Source organism: Vipera ursinii (assembly GCF_947247035.1).
Source record: "Vipera ursinii genome assembly, chromosome: 2".
NCBI classification, from domain to species: Eukaryota; Metazoa; Chordata; class Lepidosauria; order Squamata; family Viperidae; genus Vipera; species Vipera ursinii.
In genome coordinates, this window is record NC_139513.1 from 14,389,624 (window position 1) to 14,417,475 (window position 27,852).

Sequence of the window (27,852 nt, forward strand, 5' to 3'; positions counted from 1 at the left end):
TCTCCTGTGTGAGTCCTCTTGTGTCTCACGAGGTGGGAATTACTAATGAAACTTTTCCCACAATCAGAACATTCAAAGGGTTTCTCTCCTGTGTGAGTCCTCTTGTGTCTCACAAAGTGGGAATTTCTAAAGAAACATTTCCCGCAATCAACACATTCAAAAGGTTTGTCTCCTGTGTGAATCCTTTGATGTCTCACCAGGCTGGAATTGTTACTGAAACCTTTACCACAATAAAGACATTCAAAGGGTTTTTCTCCTGTGTAAGTCCTCTGGTGTCTCACAAAGTAGGAATTTCTAATGAAACTTTCCCCACAATCAACATATTCAAAAGGTTTCTCTCTCCTGTATGAGTCCTCTCGTGTATCACCAGACTGGAATTGTGACTGAAACATTATTTGCAATCAGGACATTCAAACAGTTTCGCTCCTATGTGAGTCCTCTAGTGTCTCAGCTGGCTGGAATTCTAACTGAAACCTTTACCACAATCAGGACATTCAAAAAGATTCTCTCCTGTGTGAGTTCTCTGATGTATCACCAGGTAGGAAATCTTGCTGAAACTATTCCCACAATCAGGACATTCAAACGGTTTCTCTCCTGTTGAGTCCTCTGGTGTCTCACAAGGTCGGACTTTTTAATGAAATGTTTCCCACAATTGGGACATTGGAAGGGTTTCTCTCCAATGTGAGTCCTCTGATGTCTCCCAAAGTAGGAATTTCTAGTGAAACGTTTCCCATAATCAACACATTCAAAGGGTTCTGTTGTGAGTTCTGTTGTGTTATGAGGTGGGAATTTTCAGTGAAACTTTCACATATTCTGGACACTCATAAGTGGTGTCAGTCCTCTGATGTATCACGACATTGCCATGCTCACTAAAGTATTTACCACATTGGGAGAACTTTTATGGCTTCTCTCCTGTATGGGTCCTCTCATCCATAACCAGCTGTGATTAGCAAGTTGTATATTTCCCACAATAAGCACATCTATAGAGCTTTCCACCACTTATATCCTTGAAGAAGTCAAAAACATGTGTGATCCTTTTTAGTGGTTTTTTATTAAAGGGTTTTTTTCCTCCCAAAGCACAACTTGCGTCACTGTCTGCCTTAAGGGGCTCTCCAAGTGACTTTTTCCTACCCAATGATTTCCAGATATTTCCTTCTGTTACTGCATAAAAAATAATCTTCCTTGACTTTTCAAGTAATGTATCCTTGAGTTCCATATGCTCTACTTATTCTAGGCTTGAAGAGTTTTCTCTCTTTTGCCTATCAGCTGCTGGAGAAGGAGAATGGTGTGGCTTTCTGAAGGAAATGGAAAATATTTTGATTTCTGGGTCGATTTTCTTTCAATGTTGCTTGTTATTCTCAGTTGTCCAGAGTGCTCTTATTGCCATCCGCTTTGCCTATAAGATTTAAAGAAAACTGTAATTTTAATTTTTTATAAAATTGTTGTAGAAAATATGAAAAAAGAAAAAAAACTATACATTACAATAAAAAGCAAACATGCCACAATGTTAGAATAACCTCTTACATTAATCATGATTCATTTGAGACATAGAAGACTACGAAGATCCAAGTTCAAATACAGGTAGCCGTCAACTTATGACCACAACTGAGCCCACAGTTTAAATTTAAAGTTGAACTTTAATTGTGCATAAAATGATTACAGAAGATGCGAAAGCAAAATCTATACAGTACAACAAAAAAGCAAGCATGCCACAATGCTAGGATAACCTCTTACATTAATTATGATTCATTTGACAAGTGGAAGATGTAAGGCCCTGCCTCAGCTGAATCTCTCAAGAAAGCAGAACTCTTGAAATTGGCATCATTTCAAAAGGAACCTTTTTTGAGAGCTAGTGAAAGCAAGAGAAGACAGTCAGAAACTTAGCACTGTAAAGGGTTCAAAGAGTTCTAAGATGGCGGTGCCTGGATCGGTTGCAGCTGCATTGGCTCTCCAAGGTGAAAAGTTTGGGTAGGCATATTAAGGGAGATAGGCTACACGATGAGGAAGGTTTTAATGTGTTTGAGCAATGTAGTCGTAGTAAGGTAACATATGACTGACAATGTTTGCTGGCATGGCAAGTTTCTTGCTGTTTCAGAGCTGTTGGTGAGACCGTTAAAAGTTGTTGGCACTGACTGAAATTGTTCTGCCAGCAGCAAGATCTGACTGCTGGCCCAGCAACGGATTCTATTGAAGATCAGGGCTGTTTCCAAAGGAGGCAGAGGAGGAGAGGTCCCGGGGCTTATGGAGCGAAGGAACTGGATGAGGCTGTTGGCCGGCCCAGAGGAAGAGAGAGAGGCTTTTGGAGGAGTTGGTGGCGGCAGCAGCATGTTCCAGGGGCAAAAAGAAGCAAGGCCTCTTTAAGAAAAAGCTGGAAGAGACAGGATCAGAAAAAGGAATGGAGGCGAGGTTGTCATGCAGGAATACAAGCTAATTTGAGAGCTAATCCACATGGAGCTCCAATTCCATCTGTCCTGTTTGCCATCATTCGCTCTCTAAAATGGATGATCCGAAACTTGAGCTGGCCACGTACAAGGAGTGTATATCGGAGGTGGTGACTCTTTGAGAGCTGAATGCAATGAAATATCATTTTGATGTATGCCGATTGGTGTACATTCAAAGTTGCAATAAAGTTGTTATTGTTTTTGTTGTTATTATTAAATATGCCTGGAAGTGATGGGGATAGATTATACAATTGTAGATATATACATAAAGAAATATAAATACACACACCAATAAACTGTATGTCATGGTTCTGACAGACAGAGATGAATAAACCAGAACTCAGAGGCTTGCAAATTCCTCAACAAACACGTTTATTACTTACAAAGTATTGGCACGATCAAAAGTGAAACCAAGTCTGGATACACACATAACAATTCCCCAATACAAAGTTAAAAAATCCCATCCATAAAATTATGCAAGCAACTACGTTCCCCAATACATCTTTTCTGCAGGCTTTTTACGCAATGCCCAGCCTGCAGTTTCGGAAACAGCCAATGACCTTGGTTCCCACAGGAGAAAGGATTGTTTTGACTAAGGAAACACCTGGGCAACCCTCCTCCCTCCATTCTATGTGGCAAACTAGAATGAGAAGGAAATTGGCTGTAGCCATGCTCATTTGTAGAGTTGACAGTTGGCCCCTCTCAAAAAGAAAGAGCTTACTGTAGGGGAAACAAATAGCAGGTTAAGTATTTCTTCAAGGCTTGTGAAGATATTTATCATAGAACTCTTTTATTAATCTGTCTCCTTTCACATTGGTACACTTTATCCATGTAGCTTCTGAGTCTAAAAAAAACTATCATTCCCAAGTTGCAGTGGTTTTCTCCAAGGAACCACTACATCTTTGTTACGCCTTGAAGATTGGTGATCCGGTTCTGACAAAAGTATTTTGGCTAAAGAATTGCTTGGCTCCTCGTTGAAAGGGACCATTCCAGATTTTGTTGACCAACAACAATGCTGTAACGTGTCAAGATCTGGCTTCTGGATACATGGATCACATTGCAAGAAAGTTCCAGTCCCCAAGATTATCGTTGTCAGCAAACAACCCGTTAATTTACCACCAAAAAATTCGGAAGGAATACTATTAGAAAAAGTTGAAAAGATCACGCACCTCGGTTCTAATTTACATGAAAGCTGGGACATGACCACTGAAGTAAAGACATAGAGAAAGCCTGAACAGCATTCTTAAAAAAGAAAAAGGTCTTCTGCAGTCACGACATAAGCCTAAGACTGAAAATGCCTGCTCTATGGACTGTAGTTGTGTTGTTGTTTATTGGCATTTATCTCAATTTATATAAAGCTCTGTACTCTTTTATCATGAGTCTTAAGCCTACAGAGGTTGCATTTGTTTCCCAATAAAATACTTTCCTTATATGCCCTTATGGAACGACTGTAGACCCTGCACCCCAGAGTCCCTCTAATCTCATCTTCTTGCTTATGATTTGTGTTGTCCTTATGGAGAAGAAGTGGGGACTGTGGAAAACGAAAATATTGGCTATTATTCCTCTATGCAAGGTTTAGGGCTAGGTGAACTAAATCAGGCGTCATGGAAAAAGTATTGAACCAAAGTCTGTGCTATGCTTAATTTTGCAGTTTGCAACAGTACTTTATTCAGTACGATTGTGCTAAGCTTGCTTGTTTCAAATATATTTAGAAATAAGGACTGGAACTGTAAGAAATAGGGAACTGAAAGTAGCGGATGGATGCGGGTTCCAATATACATGAGTTATGTGGAAAGTTATGTTCAACAAAGGGTCAGCAGAAAGTCAGCAGACACTTTTAAGATTGCTGACCATCTGTTGGTCTTAGGACAGGAAAGGGTATAAAAGATCGGGACCGGGGCTGATTGATTTGTCATTGGCTTATAGCTGTTCTTACTGGAACTGCTATGTCACTGGACCTCATTGCAATGGGTTTTTAACATAAGAAATGTTTGTCTGTTCCAAATTATTGCTGAAATAATATTGTCTGAAATGGTATATAGGGTTTCCTGCCTGAGCAGGGGATTGGGCTAGATGACCTCCAAAGTCACTTCCAACATTATTATTATTATTATTATTATTATTATTATTATTATTATTATTATTATTATTATTATTATTATTATTATTATCCTCTGAATCTAAAAGTAAGAAGTATTGCTTTGTGTTGCTGTCTGTTTTTTTCATTGGGTTTTTCCAGGCCAGTCCTTAATGGAACTACATCTATATGAAGTGCTGTAAGCAGTGGGGAACCCCAAGGTTTTATCTTAGGCCCACTATTCTTCAATATTTTCATAAACAATTTAGATGAGGGAATAGAACGGGAACTTATCAAATTTGGAGATGACACTAAGATGGCAGAAATAGCCAACACCCAGAAGACAAGCTCAAGATACAGTAGAATCTTGATATATTTGAACTCTGGAACCCTATCTAAAAATTGAAATTCAATGGAGAAAAAAATTAGGTTTTCCTCTTAGCCAAGAAAAAGCAAATGTCAATGTACAGAATAGGTGGAACATGGCACAATAGCCAGTAACTGCGAGAGGGATCTTTGTTACATATTTTATGTTATACATTATGAATATATAACAAATAAAAATTATGAATATGTAATGCAACCATAGTTAGCCTTTTCATGAGCTCACATTGGGGAAACTCATGTTGCTGGAATGTATGTACTACTTCCTTAAGATTCTGAGTGCATGTATGAATGATCTATTGTGTGTGATATCAGGTAGAACATTAGGGGCCATAAGGAGTGGGATGAGTTGCATTTTTTATGGACTCTTGGACCAAAGCACGAGGATGTAAAATTCCTGACATGGCTGGGGCAAGATTATCATACACATGGATTCTGAGTAAACAAGTTGGGTATAAAGAGAAGACTGGGATGAACCAGACCCCCAAATTTTGAGACAACTTTGTTGGAGCACTGGATGCCTGAATCTGCTTTCCAGCCCATTCTTAATATAACCTGATCACCTGTGTTGAGAGTATACGTGAGTATTGTGTGAATGAGTAGCCTAGTTGGGCAGCAATACTTACAGCAACTTGAGTAGCCTGGTTGGGAACAGATCTTTGAATAGCTTTATTGGGCATAGTAACCTGAATAGCCTTGTTGGAAATAACTTACTGTAGTAAGATAACTTTAAAATTAGACAAGTACGTGTATAAATATAAAGGAACTAATTAAGCATGCATGCTTTGCATTTTGTCCAAATAACACAAGACTAAAAGAACAATTAACCAATGGAACGGTTTACTTTCCGAAGTTGTGGGTGCTCCATCAGTGGTGGCTTTTAAAGAGACGGGACAGCCATGTGTCTGAAATGGTATAGGGTCTCCTGCTTGATCAGGAGTTGGAATAGAAGACCTCTAAGGTTCCTTCCAACTCTGTTACAAGCCTCCAGTGATGGAGCACCCACAACCTCTGGAGGGAAGCCATTCCCAAAGAATCAACTTTCGCTTGAAGGAGACTTTTAAAATCTTCCCACCAGCAGAAAATTGCAGCCTCTAGTTTTACAGCGTGCAGCACCTATGGATGGGAGGAAAGGATTTGCAGCAGCAACAGCTGACATGCTTCAGCCGAGTTGCTTCTCCGCTTTCACGCAGTGGAGGAAACCAAACAGCCCCGCTCGCTCCGGCCTCTCCTCCGACCTGCCCTCCACTCACCTCCCAGCTGCTGCTTCAATCCTTGGAAGAGCACAAAAGCCGCTCTGCACACCACATTCCTCCCATCAGTGATCCGGAAAAGGAAGTTCCTTTGCCCTTCTCCTCTTCTCATCCTTTCTAGAAATGCAGTACTCTATGGTTTTAACTCCTTTAAAATCAACCAGAGGCTGCCCGCTGAATTACAGCGTCTGCTTTCTAGACACAGATTTTCCCTATTCGATCAGAATAGAGCTGGAAGGGACCTTGGAGGTCCTCTAGTCCAACCCCCTGCTCAAGCAGGAGGCCCTATAGCTTTTCAGATAGGTGGTTGTCCAGTCTCTTCTTAACAACCTATTTTGAGAAAACCTATTTGACCACCATCTCCCACTAGGGAGCAGAAAAAAAGCCCCAAGCTTGTCTCATCTCCACCGAAGGTGTTTGCAAGATGCTTTCACTGATTACATGCTATCAAATAAGTCTTCGGCTTTAAGCAACCGACCTTTGCAAATAAGCCAAGCGAAATAATAAAATGTGATGCGACTCAGCTTGTCATCAGCTATATGCTGAACCCTAAAAGTTCATGAAGTTTTTTTACAGAATAACGTAACAATAAGCTTTCTTAAGGGTGACCCTCAGTGGAGAGCAAAACCTGTCTACCTCCCAAAACTTTATGTCTGATTTTATCACATGGCAGCACCACACACACACACACACACACACACACTCATAACCTTAATATTTGGTAAACAGCATGTTGTCTGGGTTTATATTTACAAACAGCAATTATTCTATAATTCTGTAATCCACATAGTAGCTTTCCTTGATTTTCTCTTCTTCCAATAATATTCTCATTTATTAACCTTGTTGTTGTTGTTAGCTGCAAAGTCGTGTCCGACCCATCGCGACCCTATGGACAATGTTCCTCCAGGCCTTCCTGTCCTCTACCATCTTCTGGAGTCCATTTAAGCTCACACCTACTGCTTCAGTGACTCCATCCAGCCACCTCATTCTCTGTCGTCCCCTTCTTCTATTGCCCTCAATCTTACCCAGCATTAGGCTCTTCTCCAGTGAGTCCTTCCTTCTCATTAGGTGGCCAAAGTATTTGAGTTTTAGCTTCAGGATCTGGCCTTCTAAAGAGCAGTCAGGGTTGATCTCCTCTAGGACTGACCGGTTTGATCGCCTTGCAGTCCAAGGGACTCGCAGGAGTCTACTCCAGCACCAGAGTTCAAAGGTTTCAATTCTTTGGTGGTCAGCCTTTTTTATGGTCCAACTTTCACTGCCATACATTGCAATTATCAACCTTAAATTAGCACATTTCTTAGTATTTTATAGATAACAATTGAATATAAACATTTTTTAGTATTTCTACAAGTAACAACTACATCAATGTGAAGCTTTTCAAAATTAATCATCTTAATCACCTTGTCATAGATCCTGTTTTTAAAGTTCTTATTTAAATTTATTTTCCCCACAATGTTCAAAAAGATTTTTACCTGTTAAGATTTTCTTAAGAGTTAATTACACCTAAGTATTTAAGTCTTTTCCCTCATACAAGCCATCCCAACAATTTTACATTTCTCATATCTTAAAACAAAAAGAAAAAGGAAAAAAAAGGTGTGGGAAGAATCCAGAGAAAGAAATATTTTGGGAAATATTAAAAAGGCAGAATATATTTCCCTAAAGGATTTTAGAGGCAGAAACTAACCACTACCACCCCACCCTCAAATCTCTCTGTCTCAAACAGAAACCAGGTCTCCAGAAATGCAAATGTGATAATCTTGTCAGAAACATTGGAGCCAGTAAGCTTGGATTAGAAAGACAAAGATCCCTAAAATCAACAATCCATCACACCAAAAAAATCCAAGTCATCAACCCCAGCCCCAAGGAAGCAGAATATGACCTTTGGGACATAATAGGATTAACCCACCACTATCAGAATACCAGAAAGGCACACTCAGACTCAGGTCAGAGTTCATTACATAGGAACAACTCCAAACAAAAGCCCAAGAAGGTATAAAAACCCACTCCCTACTACATGTGGTCAGGTTTCTCTCCTGTATGTATCCTCTGGTGTCTCATAAGATGGGAAGTTTTACCGAACCTTTTCCCACACTCTGAACAGTCATATGTTTCTGTCCTTTGTGAGACCTCTTGTGTGTCATGAGTCTGGAATTCTGACTGAAACTTTCCCCACAATCTGGACACTCATACGGTTTCTCTCCTGTGTGAGTCCTCTGGTGTATCACCAGGGTGGAATTACGAGTGAAATTTTTCCCACACAGAACATTCATGTGTTTTCTCAAGAGTATGAGTCTTCTGGTGTGCCACCAGGCTCGAATTCTTACTGAAACTTTTCCTACATTCTGGACAATCATATTGTTTTTCTCCTGTGTGAGTCCTCTGATGTGTCACTAGGCTAGAATTCTTACTGAATCTTTTCCCACATTCTGTACAATCATACGGTTTTTCTCCTGTGTGAGTCTTCTGATGTACCACCAGGTTGCAATTCATACTGAAACGTTTGCCACACTTTGGACATTCATATGGTTTCTCTCCTGTGTGAGTCCTTTTGTGTGTCATGAGGCTGGAATTCTGACTGAAACTTTTCCCACAATCTGGACACTCATACGGTTTCTCTCCAGTGTGAGTCCTCTGGTGTATCACCAGGCTGGAATTCTTACGGAAACATTTCCCACATTCTGGACATTCATATGGTTTATCTCCTGTGTGAATCCACTGGTGTGTTACCAGACTGGAATAATGACTTAAACTTTTACCACACTCAGGACATTCATACAGTTTGTCCCGGGAATGAGTCCTCTGGTGTGCCATAAGGCTGGAATTCTTAGTGAAACTTTTCCCACACTCTGGACACTCATATTTTTTCTCTCTCGTGCGAGTCCTCTGGTGTGTCACAAGGCCTGAATTCTTACTAAAATGTTTCCCAAAATCAGGAATATCATACAGTTTCTCCCTCTTGTGAATCTTCTCGTGAACCACCAGGATGGAATTCTGACTGAAACTTTTCCCACAATCTGGACACTCATATGGTTTCTTGCCTGTGTGACTTCTCTGATGTATTACCAGGCTGGAACTGTGACGGAAACGTTTCCTACAATTAGGACATTCAAAGGGTTTTTCTCCTGTGTGAATTCTTTGGTGTATCACCAGGCTGAAATTGTGACTGAAACTTTTCCCGCACTCAAGACATTTAAAGGGTTTCTCCCCAGTGTGAGTGCTCTGGTGTATCACCAGGTGGGAATTCCGTCTGAAACTTTTCCCACACTCAGGACACTCATATGGTTTCTCTCCTGTGTGAGTCCTTTGATGTGTCACTAGGATAGAATTCTTACTGAATTTTTTCCCACACTCTAGACAATCATACAGTTTCTTTTCTGTGTGTGTGTTCTGATGTGCCACCCCATTGGAATTCATCCTGAAAGTTTTCCCACAATCTGGACATTCATACAGTTTATGTCCTGTATGAGTCCTCTGGCGTATCACCAGGCAGGGATTCTTACTGAAACATTTCCCACATTCTGGACATTCATACGGGTTTTCTCCTGTCTGAGTCCTCTGCTGTGCAACCAGGATGGAATTGTTAGTGAAACTTTTCCCAAAATCAGGACTACGATACGGTTTCTACCTATAGTGAGTTTCTGGTGTATCACCAGGTGGGAATGTTGACTGAATCTTTTCCCACAATCAGGACATTCAAAGTGTTTCTCCCTTGTATGAGTCTTCAGGTTTGACATGAGGTGGGAATTTCTAATGAAACTTTTCCCTCAAACTGGACACTCAGTTTCTCCCTGGTGTGAGTCCAAAATGTCCTCTTAATTTTCTCTCCTTTGTCTCTCACCCGCTGGGGAAGGAGAAGAATTGTGTGGCTTTCTGAAGGAAATGGAAAATATTTTGATTTCTGGCTGGATTTCCTTTCCTTTCCAATGTTGCTTGTTATTCTCAGTTGTCCAGAGTGCTCTTATTGCCATCCTCTTTGTCTATAAGATTCAAATAAAAGTGTAACTTTAATCATTTATAAAATGGTTGCAGAAGATGTAGAAGAAGAAAAAAGTATATATTACAATAAATAAGCAAACATGGCACATTGCTAGAATAGCCTCTTACATTAATTATGTTTGATTTGACACATGGAAGACTACCTCAAATCCAAGTTCAGATATTCATTCAGTCATGAAATTCTCTTTTTCAGTTGTGTCATTCAAATTCTTAGCACTGCAAAGAGTTATCATGGAATATATCTGGACGTGCTGGGGATAGATTATACACTTGTAAATATATGCACACCGAGATAAATATAAATATACACATCTACAAATGTATATATGTGGAACATCCATGTGTTTCCATCCTGAAAAATGTCCCAAAATGGTTACCGTCAAACCTCCTGAGCTAATTTTAGAGATATGGGGGCTTTAACTGATGAAATGATGCCTAACGCCTCTGCAAGATTTCAAGCACCAGTTTTGCCCATGGAAGTCCTCAGCTCCAAGTAAAAGGAGAAAATATTTTCCACAACCCACAACCCATTTGCATAACAAATCGGTGACATCCTAATTCAAGTAGTCCTCACTTACTGACTGCAATTGTGACTGGCATCTGTGTCACTAAGCAGCCCAATAATTAAGCATGTCACATGACACTGCCAACTTACATCTGTTCCTCAGCACTTGTAATGCAAATTGGTGTGGGTTGTCAAAGGCAATTTCACATGACTTTGAGAAATCAGCTGGGAAGGTCATAAATGGGGATATTGAGTGTGGGATGCTGCGTCCATTCCAAATGTGAATTGCAATTGCTGCAACTCACTTTTCCTGCACCTTCATGACCATAGGAACTGCTGACGTGTGGTCACTGAACAAGTTATAGGATGACCACAAATTTGTGGACCACACGTACGTCTGCTTTTACACTGCCATTGTAACTTTGAAAGCTCAGGGAAAAAAATGGTAAGCGAAGACTGCCTATAGTATACAACTGAACATCCCAAAGGTCCTAAAATAGCTATTTTTTAAAAAAAGAAGTGTTGGGTTAAACACATTTGAACCTATTCATACATGGATGGGGCTCCTATAGGGAATGCCGTGCTTGTTGGCTTTGCAGAAAGGGAAAGCTATGAAAGCGAAGGTGGAGAGAGTTAGAGAAATTCTGTGCCTTAAATAGACATAAAATTTGGAGAAAAAACTGAAAATTGGAAAGGGAAGATTGTAATGGAGTAACTAGAGCAGGGGTAGGCAACCTTGGCTCTTTTATGACTCATGGACTTCAACTCCCAGAATTCCTGAGCCAGCTTGAAGTTGAAGTCCATGAGTCATAAAAGAGCCGAGGTTGCCTACCCCTGAACTAGAGGAAGCAGGACTGGCTTGATAGAATCTAAACAAAAACTCTCCATGTGGCATTTTATTCCAACAACTCAAGTTTCTTTGGAGCTCAATCAACCTGCCTCTTGTGCATAGCACAAAATGCTCTGCAGGCAGTTATTAGAGCTCCCAGGCCTGTCCCTTGACGTGAAATTCTTTCACCTTTCTACATACAGTGCATTCAGAAAGTATTCAGACCTCCTTCACTTTTGTCAGTTTTGTTGTGCTGCAGCCTGATTCTACACCTGTTTAAATTCATTTTTTTCTCATTAATCTCAATACCCCATAATCACAAAGCGAAAACAGAACAACACTTGAAATTTAGCTGTGATGTCTCCCATTTCTCTTGATTGTTGCTGACAGGTTTCTACACCTTGATTGGAGTCGACCTGTGGTAAATTAAATTGACTGGACATGATTTGGAAAGTTATACACCTCTCTATAGAACAGGCATGTCAAACTGCCGGCCTGTGGGCCGGATGCATCACAACGAAACCACGCCCTCCCCATTGCCGGCAATGGGGAAAAAGTCGTGATACGTCGCGCGACATCACAAGCTTGACATACCTGCTATAGAAGATCTAACAGTTGATAATGCATACTGTAGATGTAGGAGAGCAAAAGCCATGAGGTCAAAGAGACAGCCCGCACAGCTCAGAGACAGGATTACTGTAAGACAGAGATCTGGGGAAGGCTACAATAAAAATTCTTCTGCACTGAAGATTCCTAAGAGTACAATGGCCTCCATAATTCTCCATAATTCTCAAATGGAAGAAGTTTGGCACAACCAGGACTCTTCCAAGAGCTGATTGGCCTGTCAAACTGAGCAACCGGGGTAATAGGGCCTTAGTAAGAATGGCAGAAAATCCCCCAATCCGGATGTGCAAAGCTTGTTGTGTGATACTCCAAATACTCAAGGCTTAAATTGTTGCCAAACGTATTCTAAACATATGTTTTCACTTTGTCATTATGAAGTACTGAGTGTAGATTAATGAGAAAAAAAATAATTTCAAAATTTGTAGAATCAGGCTGCAGTATAACAAGATTAACAAAAACCGAAGGGGGTCTGAATACATTCTGAATGCACTGTATATCACAGAACTCCCTGGATCTCTTTGGAAAGCTGTTTGTAAAAAAAAAACAGGGCAGAACTTCTTTTTCAGTGTAGATTATACAGCCCATTTAAAGGGCTGCAATTAAAATTGAAAACCTCCGCAGACAGGGCTGTTCCTTTACACGGGCAGAGAGAAACAGGGATGCGGCAGTCACCAAAGAGGGAATCTGGGCACGTAAGAGAGGCAGATTCAGGGGCTCCATCTCAAAGGAAGCCCACCTGGACAGGGCAGCCCATTGGCCAAGCCCACCTGGACGCCTCTCGGCTCTCCCTCACCCGCCTTCCAGACGCCATTCAGCTCCTCCTCGCAGGGTCCCCGCCCTCCCCTCCAGCCTCGCTCCCTCCCAGCCCAGAGCTCCCCCCGTCCTCCCCCTCCTCCTCCTCCCCTCCAGGCACTGGCAGGCTGACCCTCCCCAGCAGCGAGAGGGGAACGTGGGAACGGGGGTGCCCAACCTTCCGGGAATCCCCGGGAGCCCCCAGGCGGGGAGCCGGGCTGCGCCAAGAGGGGGGGCTGCGGGGCAGGAGGGGGGCTCGGGGGAAGGACCTGGAGGGGATCGGAGAGCCGTTCGCGGAAGCCGCAACCCAGGAGGAGGAGAAGCGAAGGCGCAGCGCTTCCCACGGAGCAGAAAAGCCCGCGAGGAAAGGCGGAGACTCGGAAGGGGAGGGGGCGCAACTGGGGGAAACCCACCTGGCTCTCCCTCCCTCCCTCCCTCCCCCGAGGAATCCCCCCTCCCCTTCCCCCCCCGGGGATTCCCCCCTCCTGATTGCCCTCCCCCTCTCGGAGCCTCCTCGCCCACCTGGCGCCCCTCCCCGCGAGGGGAACCTCCGCAGCTCTGCCGTAAGAGACGTCTGGAAACCAGGAAGGGGGGCGCGGGAGGGGCCGAAAGCTGACTCCCAGACCCCTTTCCCCTCCTTTCCTGCGTCCTCTCTAGGCGCCAGAGAAAAGCTCTCTGGGTTTAACCCCTTCGCGGAAGCTGCTGCGGGGAGCGGGCGACTGGGGCGCAGCCGAGCAAAGCCAAACTCCTCCAGCCGGGCCCCCCCGCAAAAAAAAGTCACCACCCCCCCCAGGGGAAAGTCAGAGGATCAAAAACAAGGATCGGTGTTAAAAAAAAAGACAGTTACATGTGCTAATCGGCACCTCTAAATGCAAATTAGGAATTCATGGCTATGGAAGATGGGCGAGAAAGTCCAGCAGATGCCGTTGGACTACCCGCCATCCTTCACCCCGGCATTAGACGCTGCGATTTGCTGAATACAGTAGCTGAAACCTTATGCAGTATTGTCAACAAGGGCGTGGGTTGCATCTTTTCTGAATAACAAATTGCATTAAAATGCACAACTGACTCTTAACGTGCAAAAGGGCTAGTCACGTTTCACTCTTACGGTTTCCGTCCCCCCCCAAATATATGGAGAAGCCCTTGTTCTGAGTAGGATCCGTTTCCTGCCTTCCCTCTCCTCTTTTAAGGGTCTTCATCTCTAAAATAAAGCTGTAGCCAAAGTCACAACTTGATTCCCCCTTAACATGTTCTCCAAGGATAAAATAAAATGAATCACAGGAGCCATCGGATGCCACAAAAAAGCTTTAATCGCAATGCCAGCCTAACTCAGGGAATTTCATGCAACCCATCTTTCCAAACTGCTATCAGCATTTGCAGTAATTGATTTCGAATGGAGAGGGATCTGATTGGCAGCAACTTATTTAACTGGTGCTGAGGGAGGTTTCAAGCTGTTACTTGTTGGCAACTAGTAGGCACTGAAGTTCCCTACTAGTTATTGTTTGTAGTCTCACAAAGACAATTTTTAGGAGAACCACCCTGCCCTCAGGATTTCTGTTGACAGCTTGCTGGTCATTTTGGAACTCTACAGTTGCAAACCATGACTTTAATTCCCTTCCCATTCCCAGCCAGGCGATCCGGACAAGAATGTAACCTCTGAAGTCTTTCAAATGGACTGAAACAGAGGGGAATGGGAAGGCTTCGGGATAGGGATGTATATAATGCTATGGATCTGAACATTTGAGTGTGGTCTCTGTTTTTAGATGCTTCCTGTTGAAGTATCTCTGAGATTCACCGCATTTTGCAAACTGCTTTTTCTATTTTCTGCAGAATAAACTCTTTTCTTACCAGTCCAATTTTGTTAGTGTTTTAAACGTATTTCTAACATCTCTGAAGACTGCAGACACTCATTTGTCCATCTCTCTCCAGCTCTTCTCATGTATTGTCAACACTTGGATCCAAAAATTTCAAAGTTCGATTCATCATTGGATAACACTCTTTTCCATTGATCCTCACTCCAATTTTTGTGAGCTTCAGCATATCTTAGCCTTTTCACCCAGTTCCCCTTCTGCAAGTGTGGTCTCTTGGCTGCTACCCATCCACAAAGGCCATTCCTGATTCAGACTGTAGAAAGGTCAAGTGGCCTCCTGATGAAGTAGGTGGATGCTGAGCCAGGTCCTTGGTGGATTTCCTCCAATCTCTCAAAGGAACTCCTCATCAGAATTTGAAAGTTTCCTTGGCCTTCCAATCCTCCTTTTTTTGTCCTTGACGTCTCCTGATTCCTCAGATATCCTTAGGCAGTGTTTTTTTGTAAAAGAAAAAGGTGCTGGAACTCACACATGTCATACAACCTGCCTTGCCTACCCTACAAGGTTCCATCCAAAAAAGGTGCCGGAACTCCGTTCTGAGTGTTCTATGAGAAAAAAAGCCCTGTCCTTAGGACAGTTTGAATTATCTATGCAGATTCTCAATCATCCAGATCGTGGTTGTCCAAGGTGTTTTTCAAAAGGCAGCTGGACTTAATTTTTTCCTTGAAGAAGTTTCACTTCTCATCTAAGAAGCTTCTTGAGTTTTGAAGAAGCTGTAGAATTTTCTTGGATGAGAAGCCTCCTGTCTGGAGATGGCGGTCACTGTTCTGAACCAGCCCTCTTCTAACAAACCCCTTATCAGAAAGAAGAGACTGGAGAGCGTCCAAGGCTAAAAGGCTACTGCCAAGATTTAATTACGCAGTTAACAAAAAACACAAGAGCTTGTCTTCTCAAGCGGAAAAAGTTGCTTTCAGCAACCAGCCCCTCCCCAAACACTTCTTTTATAGAGAGCTCAGGGCGTGGTCTCCCTGTGCCTCCTCCCGAGGAGTCCCATAGTCTTTCTTTGTTTGTCCCTGCTCGTCTGCCTCCTGCGTCGGGCGTCCTTGAACAGGGCCAGCTGTGGGTCATCATCCTCCGCACTCTCGGGCTCACACAGCTGAGAAGAGGTCCCCGGCTGAGGACTCTGCAAAGCCTCCAAATCATCATCAGCCGGTTCGTTTCCCTCCTCCCCCACATCTGAGTCCTCCGATACATCGGACCCGGCTGTCGGACCCACAGGCTGGCCCTGAGTCACAACAGTCACATAGGCAACATTTGTGCCTAGAAAGAGGACAGACAATACCGTGGACGGGTTCTGTGGTTGAGCTTTTAGGGAGTTAAAACCATGGAGTACTTTATTGCTAGAAAGAATGGAAGGAGATGGGAAGGGCAGAGGAACTTCCTCTTGGGGATCACTCATGAGAGGAGGAAGGTATGCAGAGAGGCTTTTGTGCAATTTCAAGGATGGAAGCAGCAGCTGGGGGGTGAGTGGAGGGCAGGTCGGAGGAGAAGCCGGGAGCAAGCGGGCTGTTTGGTTTCCTCCACGGCGTCCAAGCAGAGAAGCAACTAGGCTGAAGCAGGTCAGCTGCTGCTGCTGCATGTTCCTTCTTTTCCCAGTCCGCTGGTGCCGCACACTGTTAAACTGGTGGTGCAATTTTTCTGCTGGTGGGAAGATTTAAAAAGGCTTCTTCAAGTGAAGGTTGATTCTTTGGGAATGGTTTCCCTCCAGAGGTTGTGGGTGCTCCATCACTGGAGGTTTGTAACAGGAAGTCAGCTCCCCAGAGAAGGAAATATTAAAAGGGCAGGAAAATATATTTCCTAAAAGGATCTTAAAAAGGCAGAAAAGCATGCCCAGTTTTTCTTAATAGCCCCAAGTCTCCCTCCCCCAAGCAGAAACCAACTCTATAGAAATGCAGATGTAAACCATTCAGGAAGGTTGAAGCTAAGAAGACTTCAGACTTCTAAAATCTACATACCCCTGCCCCAGGGAGGTGGGCTGGGACAGACAACCAGCAAGAATCCTAGAGTGGCACACCTAGGCTCAGGACAGAATACGTGACAAAGGAAATAACAAAGCTTGAAACAGGAAATAACTCCAGACAATAGAGTCCAGGGGGTATAAAAACCCACTACCCACGTGTGCTCAGTCCTTCTTTTCCTGTTGGATCCATCTTTCTGTCTGCCTTTCCTCTGCAATAAACTGCAACCTTCATCCCAAAGCAGTTGCCCTGTTTATTCCCTGCTTGGAGGAACCATGATGGAGACTTTTCTTCCTACAAGAGTAACAGAGCTGGAAGGAACCTTGGAGGTCTTCTAGTCCAACAGTCCCCTTCTCAAGCAGGGGACCCTATATTATTTCAGACAAATGATTGTCCAGTCTCTTCTTAAAAGCCGGGAGTGATGGAGCATCCACAATTTCTGAAGGCAAGCCGTTCCACTGGTTAATTGTCCTCACCATTCGGACATTTCTTCTTAATTCCAGGTTGCTTCTCTCCTTGATTAATTTCCATCCATTTCTTCTTGTCTTGCTTTCTGGTCCTTTGGAAAATAAGTTGACCCCTTCTTCTTGACCCCTCAAGTATTGGAACACTGCTTTCATGTCATCCCTAATTCTTCTTTTCATTAAAGTAGACATATCCAATTCCTCCAACCCTTCTTTACAGTGGGACAAAAAAGTATCTAGTCAGCCACCAATTGTGCAAGCTCTCCCACTTAAAAAGATGAGAGAGGCCTGTAATTTTCATCATAGGTATACCTCAACTATGAGAGACAAAATGGGGGGAAAGAATCCAGGAAATCACATTGTAGGATTTGTAACGAATTTATTTGCAAATTATGGTGGAAAATAAATATTTGGTCAATAACAAAAGTTCATCTCAATACTTTGTTATATACCCTTTGTTGGCAATGACAGAGGTCAAACGTTTTCTGTAAGTCTTCACAAGGTTTGCACACACTGTTGCTGGTATTTTGGCCAGTTCCTCCATGCAGATCTCCTCTAGAGCAGTGATGTTTTGGGGCTGTCGCTGGGCAACACGGACTTTCAACTCCCTCCAAAGGTTTTCTATGGGGTTGAGATCTGGAGACTGGCTAGGCCACTCCAGGACCTTGAAATGCTTCTCACAAAGCCACTCCTTCATTGCTCGGGCGGTGTGTGGGATCATTGTCATGCTGAAAGACCCAGCCATGTTTTATCTTCAATGCCCTTACTGATGGAAGGAGGTTTTCACTCAAAATCTCACGATACATGGCCCCATTCATTCTTTCCTTTACACGGATCAGTCGTCCTGGTCCCTTTGTAGAAAAACAGCCCCAAAGCATGATGTTTCCACCCCCATGCTTCACAGTAGGTATGGTGTTCTTTGGATGCAACTCAGCATTCTTTCTCCTCCAAACACGAGTTGAGTTTTTACCAAAATGTTCTACTTTGGTTTCATCTGACCATATGACATTCTCCCAATCCTGTTCTGGATCATCCAAATGCTCTCTAGCAAACTTCAGACGGGCCCGGACATGTACTGGCTTAAGCAGGGGGACACATCTGACACTGCAGGATATGAGTCCCTGGCGGCGTAGTGTGTTACTGATGGTAGCCTTTGTTACTTTGGTCCCAGCTCTCTGCAGGTCATTCACTAGGTCCCCCCATGTGGTTCTGGGATGTTTGCTCACCGTTCTTGTGATCATTTTGACCCCACGGGGTGAGATCTTGCATGGAGCCCCAGAACGAGGGAGATTATCAGTGGTCTTGTATGTCTTCCATTTTCTAATAATTGCTCCCACAGTTGATTTCTTCACACCAAGCTGCTTGCCTATTGCAAATTCAGTCTTCGCAGCATGGTGCAGGTCTACAATTTTGTTTCTGGTGTCCTTCAACAGCTCTTTGGTCTTGGCCATAGTGGAGTTTGGAGTGTGACTGTTTGAGGTTGTGGACTGGTGTCTTTTATACTGATAACAAGTTCAACCAGGTGCCATTCATACAGGTAAGGAGTGGAGGACAGAGGAGCCTCTTAAAGAAGAAGTTACAGGTCTGTGAGAGCCAGAAATCTTGCTTGTTTGTAGGTGACCAAATACGTATTTTACCGAGGAATGTACGAATTAATTCATTAGAAATCCTACAATGTGATTTCCTGGATTCTTTTCCCCCTTTTTGTCTCTCATAGTTGAGGTATACCTATGATGAAAATTACAGGCCTCTCTCATCTTTTTAAGTGGGAGAACTTGCACAATTGGTGGCTGACTAAATACTTTTTTGTCCCACTGTATATGTTGTAGCGTCCAGCCCCTAATCATCCTTGCTGCTCTTCTTTGTACGCTTTATAGAGTCTGAACACCTTTTTTATATTGTGCTGGTCAAAACTGGATGCAGTATTCCAATTGTGGTCTTACCAAGGCATTATAAATTGGTACTTCATGTGATCTTAATTCTGTCCCTCTATTTAGGCAGCCCAGGATTGCATTGGCACTGCATCACACTCTTGGCTCATATTTAAGTGATTGTCCATTAGGACTTCAAGTTCCGTCTCTCAGTTACTGCTACTGAGTCAGATTCCACATATTCTGTACCTTGACATTTGGTTTTTATTGGCATTCAACTTCATTTTTTTAGAGAGGGCCCAGTGTTCAAATATATTGAGATTCTTCTGTATCTTGAGCTTGTCTTCTGGGGTGTTGGCTATTCCTGCCAGCTTAATGTCGTCTTCAAATTTGATGAGTTCCCCTTCTATTCTGTCATCTAAATTATTATGAAGATATTGAAGAGTAGTAAGCCTAACATAGAGCCTTGGGGTATCCCACTGCTTACTCCCCTCCATATAGACTTAGTTCCATTAAGGACCACACACTGAGTGTGGTTTGTCAGCCAGTCACTAAACATTTGATGGTGATGCTATCTATTCACATTTTTTTATGAAGAAGTAGATTGTGGTCTACTTTACAAATGCCTTACTGAAATCCCAGTATACCTTGTCCACAATATTTTGCTGGTCCACTCATTTAATCATTGTATCAAAGAAGAAATAAGATATGTTTGGCATGATCTTTTTTGACAAACTCATGTTGCCTTCTGGTTATAAGTTTGCTTGCAGATCTTTTGCTTGATTATCTTTTCCAGGATCTTCTCAGGCATTGATATTTAATATTATAATAATAATAATAATAATAATAATAATAATAATAATAATAATAATAATAATAATAATAATTTGGAAGGGACCTTGGAGGTCATCTATTCCAACTCCCTGCTCAGGCAGGAAATTCTATACCAGGGGTAGGCAATATTGGCTCTTTTATGACTCATGGACTTCCAACTCACAGAGTCATAAAAGAGCCAAGGTTGCCTACCCCTGCCCTATACCCTTTCAGACAAATGGCTGTCCAGTCTCTTCTTAAAAGCTTCCAGTGTTGGACTAAAAAGTTTCATTTAGCATTTGAATAAGTCTTCCTTTCTATTTTCTTTTTTTTTCTTTATATGTAATATTAGTATTGTTTGTAGTTATCTTATATGAGCTAGAGAGTGATAGATTTAAGAATTTATTGTTGGTAGCATATGGATGTTTATGATTGTTCTTTGTTTTTATACCCTGTACTTAGCTCTGGGAAGTGGGGGGGGGGAAAGGGGGGGGAGGGGTAGGGAGGGATAGGTAGGGGGGGAGGGGGGGATTGTTAAAGATAAAATGTATTTTAAAACTTTTCAATAATAAAAAAAAGCTTCCAGTGTTGGAGCATTCAAACTTTCTGGAGGCAATTGTTCTAACTGTCAGGAAATTTCTCCTTAGTTTTAGGTTGCTTCTCTCTTTGGTTAGTTTCCATCCATTGCTTCTTGTCTTGCCTTCAGGTGCTTTGGAGAATAGCTTGACTCCCTCTTTGTGGCAACCCCTGAGATATTGGAATACTGCTATCATGTCACACCTCATCCTTCTCTTCATTAAACTAGACATACCCAATTAAAGCAGCCGTTTCTTATATGTTTTAGCCTCCAGTCCCCTAATCATCTTTGTTGCTCTTCTCTGTACTCTTTCTAGAGTCTCAACATCTTTTTTACATTGTGGTGACCAAAACTGGATGCAGTATTCCAAATGTGACCTTACTAAGGCATTGTAAAGTGTTATGTATCTTGATTCTATCTCTCTGTTAATGCAGCCTAGCATTGAGTTGGCTTTTTTGGCAGCTGCAGCACACTGGTGGCTCATATTTAAGTAACTGTTCACTAGGACTCTCACAGTTACTACTGTTGAGCAAGGTACCATCTATGCTATACCTGTGTGTATATTTGTTATTACTCTCTATGCATATATCTACAAATGTATAATTTATCTTCAGCACTTCCAGATATATTTCCCATACATAATAAAACCCTTCGCAGTGCTAAGGATTTTTTTTTCAAAAATATTTTATTAATTCATCAAAATATAAAATGTAGAAGTCAAAAATGAAAATAATGGTAAAATAAGGGAAGAAAAGGAGAAGAAAGAAAAGTGTAGGATAAAGGGGAAAATAAACAGTATTGACTTCCAACTCCTTTTGGTGCAGTCGAATAAGGTACTAAGATAAAACCTCAACTATTTACCTTTATATGATTATATAAACTAACCACTTCTATAACAACAAATATATCTAATCAACAAAACCCAAAATCAAAATTTCATTTTTTTTAATCTCAAGAACAAGCAGTTTCCATGTAGAAACAAAATTAATCATGTTCTATAATCAAGGCAGTAAATTTAGTATCTTTGCTAACTCCATCAGGTTTTGCAGCCATCTGTCCATTGTGGGAATGAAAATATCCTTCCATTTTTGTGCATAAAATATTCTTGGTTCCAACATATATAACATCAAAGCTCCATTTTTTTTCCTTATCCATTAAGGTTGAAAGAAAAGTCTCTAGCTTTATCTTCATATTCATTTTCTTATCTTATGTATTAAGATTTGTATCAAATATTTCTTTTTTGTCATATGTCCACCATAAATTAAAGCTCTTCTTTGTATTTCCAAACTTCATTGCTCTTATATCATTCCCTAATCATATACCAAAAATAGTTGTGCCATCAACATCTTAATTAATGGCCTTCTAGTTCAAGTAATCCCTTAACCTCAACCATTCTTTTTCCCAGACAAAAAAAGCATCAAAGTACAATTTCTAATCTGGTAAAACCCAAACCTTCTTTTTCCTTAGCGACTTGCAATAATTTATATTTAATTCTTTGTTTTTTTCCTTTGCAACATAAACTTAAAGATTTCCATCTGCCGTTGTTTAAATGGAATATCAATTACAAATTTTGGTAAAGTGTAATACAGACAAATCATATTTTTAAAACATTTATCTTAATTACTGAGATTCTATCCAATAATTGAAGGGCTAAGAATTTGTTATTGACTCAAGTCAACAAGTTTATTTCATAATTGAATGGATATTTGAACTTGGATCTTGGTTATCCTCAATGTGTCAAATGAATCATAATGAATGTAAGAGGCTGTTTTAGAATTGTGGCATGTTTGCTTTTTATTTGTATATTTTTTCCACATCTTCTGCAGCCATTCTATAAACAATAAAACTTTTCTTTGACTCTTACAGACAAAGATGATGCCAACAAGAGCATTCCAAACAATTGAGAATAACAAGCAACATTAAAAAGGAAAGCAAATCAAGCCAGAAATCAAATTATTTTCCATTTCCTTCAGAAAACGACACAATTCTTCTCCTTCCCTAGCAGGTGAGAAACTAGAGAGAAAATCAAGAAGAGATTTCAAGTTGGAAAAAGTAGAGTATGCAGAACTCAAAGATACATTACATGAAAAGGTCAAAGTCAACCAATCCAGAAAAAGAGGGAAATATCTGGAAGTCAGTGGGGAGGAAAAAAAGAAATTGGGAAGCCACAGCAGGTAGAGAGTAATGCAGGCCTTGCCCTAGGACACAGGTCTGCAACCCGCGGCTCTGGAGCCGCATGCGGCTCTTTTAGCCATCTCATGCGGCTCCCAGTCCTCTGCCATGTGCAGTCCAAAATAAAAAAAAGTGGGACTTGGCTCCACTCTTCAGTCAAACCCTGTTCTGTGCATGTGTGCATGTACACACATGCGCACACATTTTTTTTGCGGCTCCCAGTTTTTCCTTTTGTGAGGGAACCAGTTCCGAGTGGCTCTTTCACTGTTTCAGGTTGCTGACCCCTGCCCTAGGAGCAAGAAAACAGTAGCTTCAACCAAAGCAACACTAAACAAGGGGTCACACATAATTTTAATCTCAAGAATATTAGTACTGGAAAAGCTACACCAAAGAGCATATTGTGGTGAAAAGTGCAATTTGAAATCACAAATGATTATGCACAAAATGATCCACATTGGAGAAAAGCCATACAAATACTCTGCATCAAAAGCCTTGGCCAGAACGGCTCACTTGTGATTCGTGGAAGGACCCACAAAGGAATGGAGCCTCACAAGTGCTCCCAATGCAGTAAATTACTTGTGACAACGACCACGTGGTGATACGTTGCAGGACTCACACCAATGAGAAACCTTTTCAGTGCTCTGATTGTGGAAAAAGTTTCAGTCAGAACTCCAGCCTGATGATAAACCAGAGGATGCGCACAGAAAAGAAATCATACAAGTGTCCTGATTGTGGGAAAAGTTTCATTGCAAATTCCCATCTTGTGAGACACCAGAGGACTCACACAGGAGAGAAACCCTTTGAATGTCCTGATTGTGGGAAAAGTTTCAGTCAGAAGTCTAGCCTGGTGATTCACCAGAGGACTCACACAGGAGAGAAACCATTTGAATGTCCTGATTGTGGGAAAGGCTTCAGTTGGAATTCAGACTTGGTGAAACACCAGAGAACTCACACAGGAGAGAAACCTTTTAAATGTCCTGATTGTGGGAAAAGTTTCTATCAGAATTCTAGCCTGGTGATACACCAGAGGACTCACATAGGAGAGAAACCATTTGAATGTTCTGATTGTGGGAAAGGCTTTAGTGGGAATTCAGACTTGGTAAAACACCAGAGAACTCACACAGGAGAGAAACCATATGAGTGCCCAGATTGTGGGAAACGTTTCAGTCAGAATTTCAACCTGTTGATACACCAGAGGACTCACATAGGAGAGAAACCGTATGAGTGCCCAGATTGTGGGAAAACTTTCAGTCAATATTCCTACCTGGTGAAACATCAGAGGACTCATACGGGAGAAAAACCGTACGAGTGTCCAGATTGTGGGAAAAGATTTAGTCAGAATTCCTACCTTGTGAGACACCAGAGGACTCACACAAGAGAGAAATTGTATGAGTGTCCAGATTGTGGACAAAGTTTCATTAGAAAACTCCAACTCATGAGTCACAAGAGGACACATACTGGAGACAAACCCTTTGAATGTTCTGATTGTGGGAAAAGTTTCAGTCACTATTCTAGCCTGGTGAAACACCAGAGGAATCACACAGGAGAGAAACCCTTTGAATGTGCTCTTTGTGGGAAAAGTTTCAGTCATAATTCCAGTCTGGTGATACACCAGAGGATTCACATGGGAGAGAAACCATATGAGTGTCCAGTTTGTGGGAAAACTTTCAGTCATAATTCCAACCTGGTGAAACACCAGAGGACTCACACAGGAGAGAAACCCTTTGAATGTCCTGATTGTGGGAAAAGCTTCACTCAGAATTATGAACTGGTTATACACCGGAGAAATCACACTGGAGAGAAACCGTATGAATGTCCAGATTGTGGAAAAAAATTCAATTACAATTCCAACCTACTGAGCCACCAGAGGTCTCACACAGGAGAGAAACCGTATGAGTGCCCAGATTGTGGGATAACTTTCAGTCAATATTCCTACCTGGTGAAACATCAGAGGACTCATACAGGGGAAAAACCCTTTGAATGTCCTATTTGTGGGAAAAGTTTCAGTCGGTTCTGCAGCCTGGTGATACACCAGAGCACTCACACAGGAGAGAAACCTTTTCAATGTCCTGATTGTGGGAAAACTTTCAGTCACAATTCCAGCCTGGTGAACCACCAGAGGACTCACAAAAGAGAGAAACCTTTTCAATGTCCCCATTGTGGGAAAAGTTTCAGTCAGAATTCCAGCCTGATGATACACCAGAGGATTCACGCAGGGGAGAAACCATATCAGTGTCCGGTTTGTAGGAAACATTTTAGTCACAATTCAATCCTAGTTAAACACCAGAGAACTCACATGGGGGAGACTTTTCAAATGTCCAGTCTGTGGACAGTACTTCAGGCATAAATCACTCATTATTTTATACAGGGAAATCAACACGACGCAAAAGTTGATAAATTTAGAGAAGGCTTGAATTTCGTGTCTGATCTCCCATTGAGAATGTAGGTGAAATATTGACTGTTTGTATTCTGCCCTGATACTTTTTAGCCAACACATTGTACCTATAATAGTGGAAAATAAATGGAATATGTTAGTTTGATAAAAGCTAATTACCCGTTTCTGGTTATCAACAAAAGTTTCTGGATATTTTTTTCCCCCAGAACTTCCTCAAATAGGCTTTTATGTTGTGTTTTTTGTATATTGATTATAAAATCCCCACATGTGGAGTTTCCATCTCCTAACTTCTTGTCCTCCTGATTTTGAGTGACAGAATTCTCCAGCCACCATACAAGTAGTCCTTGAGATACAACTGTAATGGAGCCTGCCAATTTCGGTTACATGTTGTAATGGTGGTTAGAACAATAGAATGGAATGGAAGAATAGGAATAGAGAAGAGAATAGGATAGAATAGAACAGAACAGAATAGAAATAGAAATAGACCAGACCAGACCTTGCAGGCCATCTAGTCCAACCCCCTGCCCAAGCAGAAGACAGATGACAGATGGCAGTCCAGTCTCTTCTTGAAAGCCTTCAGTGTTGAAGCTCCCACAACTTCTGGAGGCAAGCTGTTCCATTGGTTGATTGTTCTCATTGTCAGAAAATTTCTCTTTGATCAGTTTCCATCTGTTGTTCCTTCTCTGGCCTTCAGGTGTTTTGGAAAAGAGGTTGGCCCCCTCCTCTCTGTGACAGCCTCTCAAATATTGGAACACTTATCATGTCTCTCCTGGCCCTTCTCTTCACTAGACTAGCCATGCCCGGTTCCTGTAACCGTTCTTCATATGTTTTAGCCTGAAGCCCCTAATCATCTTAGTTGCCCTTCTCTGCACTCTAGAATCTCAACATCTTTTTATAGTGTAGAGACCAAAGCTGGATGCAGTATTCTAGGTGTGGTCTTACTAAGGCTTTATAGAGTGGTATTAGTACCTCCTGTGATCTTGATTGAATCTCTCTGTTAATGCAACTTAAGATTGCATTGGCTTTCTTGGCTGCCGCTGCTGCACACTGTTGGCTCATATTTAATTGATTGTCCACTAACATTCCAAGTTCCCTCACAGTAACTGCTATTAAGTCTGGTTTCACCCAATCTATTTGTATACTTTTGGTTAAGACTTCACTTTTCTCTACACTGAATTTCATTTTGTTAGATAAAGCCTACTGTTCAAGTCTGTCAAGATCCATCTGGATCTTGAGCCTATCATCTAGGGCAGGGGTATCAAACACGCCACATGACGTGACGTATTGTGACTATCACAACATTTTTTACCTTTGTGGAGCTGGGTTGGGCGTGGCCTGCGTGTAACACATCCTTCTCATGGACCAGAAGTTTGACACCCCTGATCTAGGGTGTTGACTATTCCTGTCAGCTTAGTATCATCTGCAAATTTGGTAAGTTCCCCTTCTATTCCCTCATCTAAGTCATTTATGAAGATATTGAAGAGTACTGGGCCTAAGATGGAACCTTGTGATTCCCCACTGCTTACTTCCCTCCATGTAGACATAGTACCATTAAGGACTAATCGTTGAGTACAGTTTGTCAGCCAGTTACAGCCAGTCTGATGGCTGTATCTCACATTTTTCTAGTTTACTAAGAAGTACGTTGTGGTCTACTTTGTTGAATGCCTTGCTCAGGTCTAAGTATACTATGTCCACAGCATTTCGCTGGTCTAATTGTCATTTTGTCAAAGAATTAAATAAGATTGATTTGACATGATCTGTTTTTAACAAACCTGTGCTGAATTTTAGTTATTACTTTACTCATTCCTAGATGTTTGCAGATCTGTTTTTTATTATCCTTTTTTAAAAATTCCATTTATATCCCGCCCTTCTCTGAAGACTCAGGGCGGCTTACAAGCTTAGCAGTAGCCTTCATTCTATGTATATGCCTGCTTATTAGGGCTTTCACACCCCTCCCAAGCGGCATTATTACAAAGTCAGCTTAATTGCCCCCAACAATCTGGGTCCTCATTTTACCTACCTCGGAAGGATGGAAAGCTGAGTCAACCTTGAGCCTGGTGGGATGCGAACCTGCACTAATTGCAGGCAGCTGGTGTTACTTAAGGAGGCATTAGCCCACTGCTCCACCAAGGCTCTTTTCAGTAACTTCCCAGGTATTGGTGTTAGGCTGATTGGTCTCTAGTTTCCTGAGTCTGTTCCCCCCCCCCTTTTTTTGAAGATGGCAACCACATCAGCTCTTTTCTAGTCTTCTGGTAGATCCCCTGTACTCCAGGACTTTTGAAAGATATGCTATAGAGCAGATGCATCATGGCAAAACCACGCCCACCCCCATTGCCGGCAATGAAGAAAAAAGTCACAATATGTTGTGATGTTGCGAGTTTGATACCCCTGGTATAGTGGTTCTGAGATGACATCTGCAAGCTCCTTTAGAACTCTGAGATGTAATCTGTCAGGTCTCAATGATTTATATTAATCAAGTTCAGACAGTTGTTCTCTTAGCTTTTTTTTTTTTTTTTTGCTTATTTTAATTTTCATTTCCAGTCTGTCTTTTACAGTTACGTTTTGGTAGGTTGGGCTGTGGCTTCTTGTGTGAAGACTGATGCAAAGAATGACTCTAGACCAGACATGTCCAACTTGCGACATCACGTGACGTTGCACAACATATCGGGACGGTTTTGCCATTGCCGGCAATGGGGTGGGCGTGGCTTCCATGTGATGCATCCGGCCCGTGGGCTGGCAGTTTGACACTCCTGCTCTAAACTCTAGAAAGAGTACAGAGAAGAGCAATAAAGATGATTAGGGGACTGGAGGCTAAAACATATTGTTGTGCTTC

The 27,852-nt window shown here is 41.9% G+C and overlaps 2 long non-coding RNA genes across 3 annotated transcripts in view; one reads left to right on the forward strand and one right to left on the reverse strand.

Annotated features, from left to right (window-relative positions):
* LOC310636870 overlaps positions 1 to 13,472 on the reverse strand; it is a 143,830-nt gene extending 130,358 nt beyond the window's left edge. The window contains exons 1-4 of one of the 2 annotated variants that reach the window (XR_014491824.1): positions 13,424 to 13,472; positions 10,295 to 10,402; positions 9,994 to 10,132; positions 930 to 1,396 (exon numbers count right to left, since the gene is read on the reverse strand). This is a non-coding gene — a long non-coding RNA (uncharacterized lncRNA). Of the gene's footprint in view, positions 1 to 929; positions 1,397 to 9,925; positions 10,133 to 10,294; positions 10,403 to 13,423 lie in introns of those variants that run through there. The other variant, XR_014491823.1, reaches the window with a different exon arrangement.
* A 2,700-nt stretch (positions 13,473 to 16,172) lies between these two features.
* On the forward strand, positions 16,173 to 25,174 carry LOC310636871. Its single transcript, XR_014491825.1, has 3 exons — positions 16,173 to 16,232; positions 22,319 to 22,661; positions 22,925 to 25,174. It is a non-coding gene; the product is annotated as an uncharacterized lncRNA (long non-coding RNA).
* Positions 25,175 to 27,852: the final 2,678 nt, after the last annotated feature.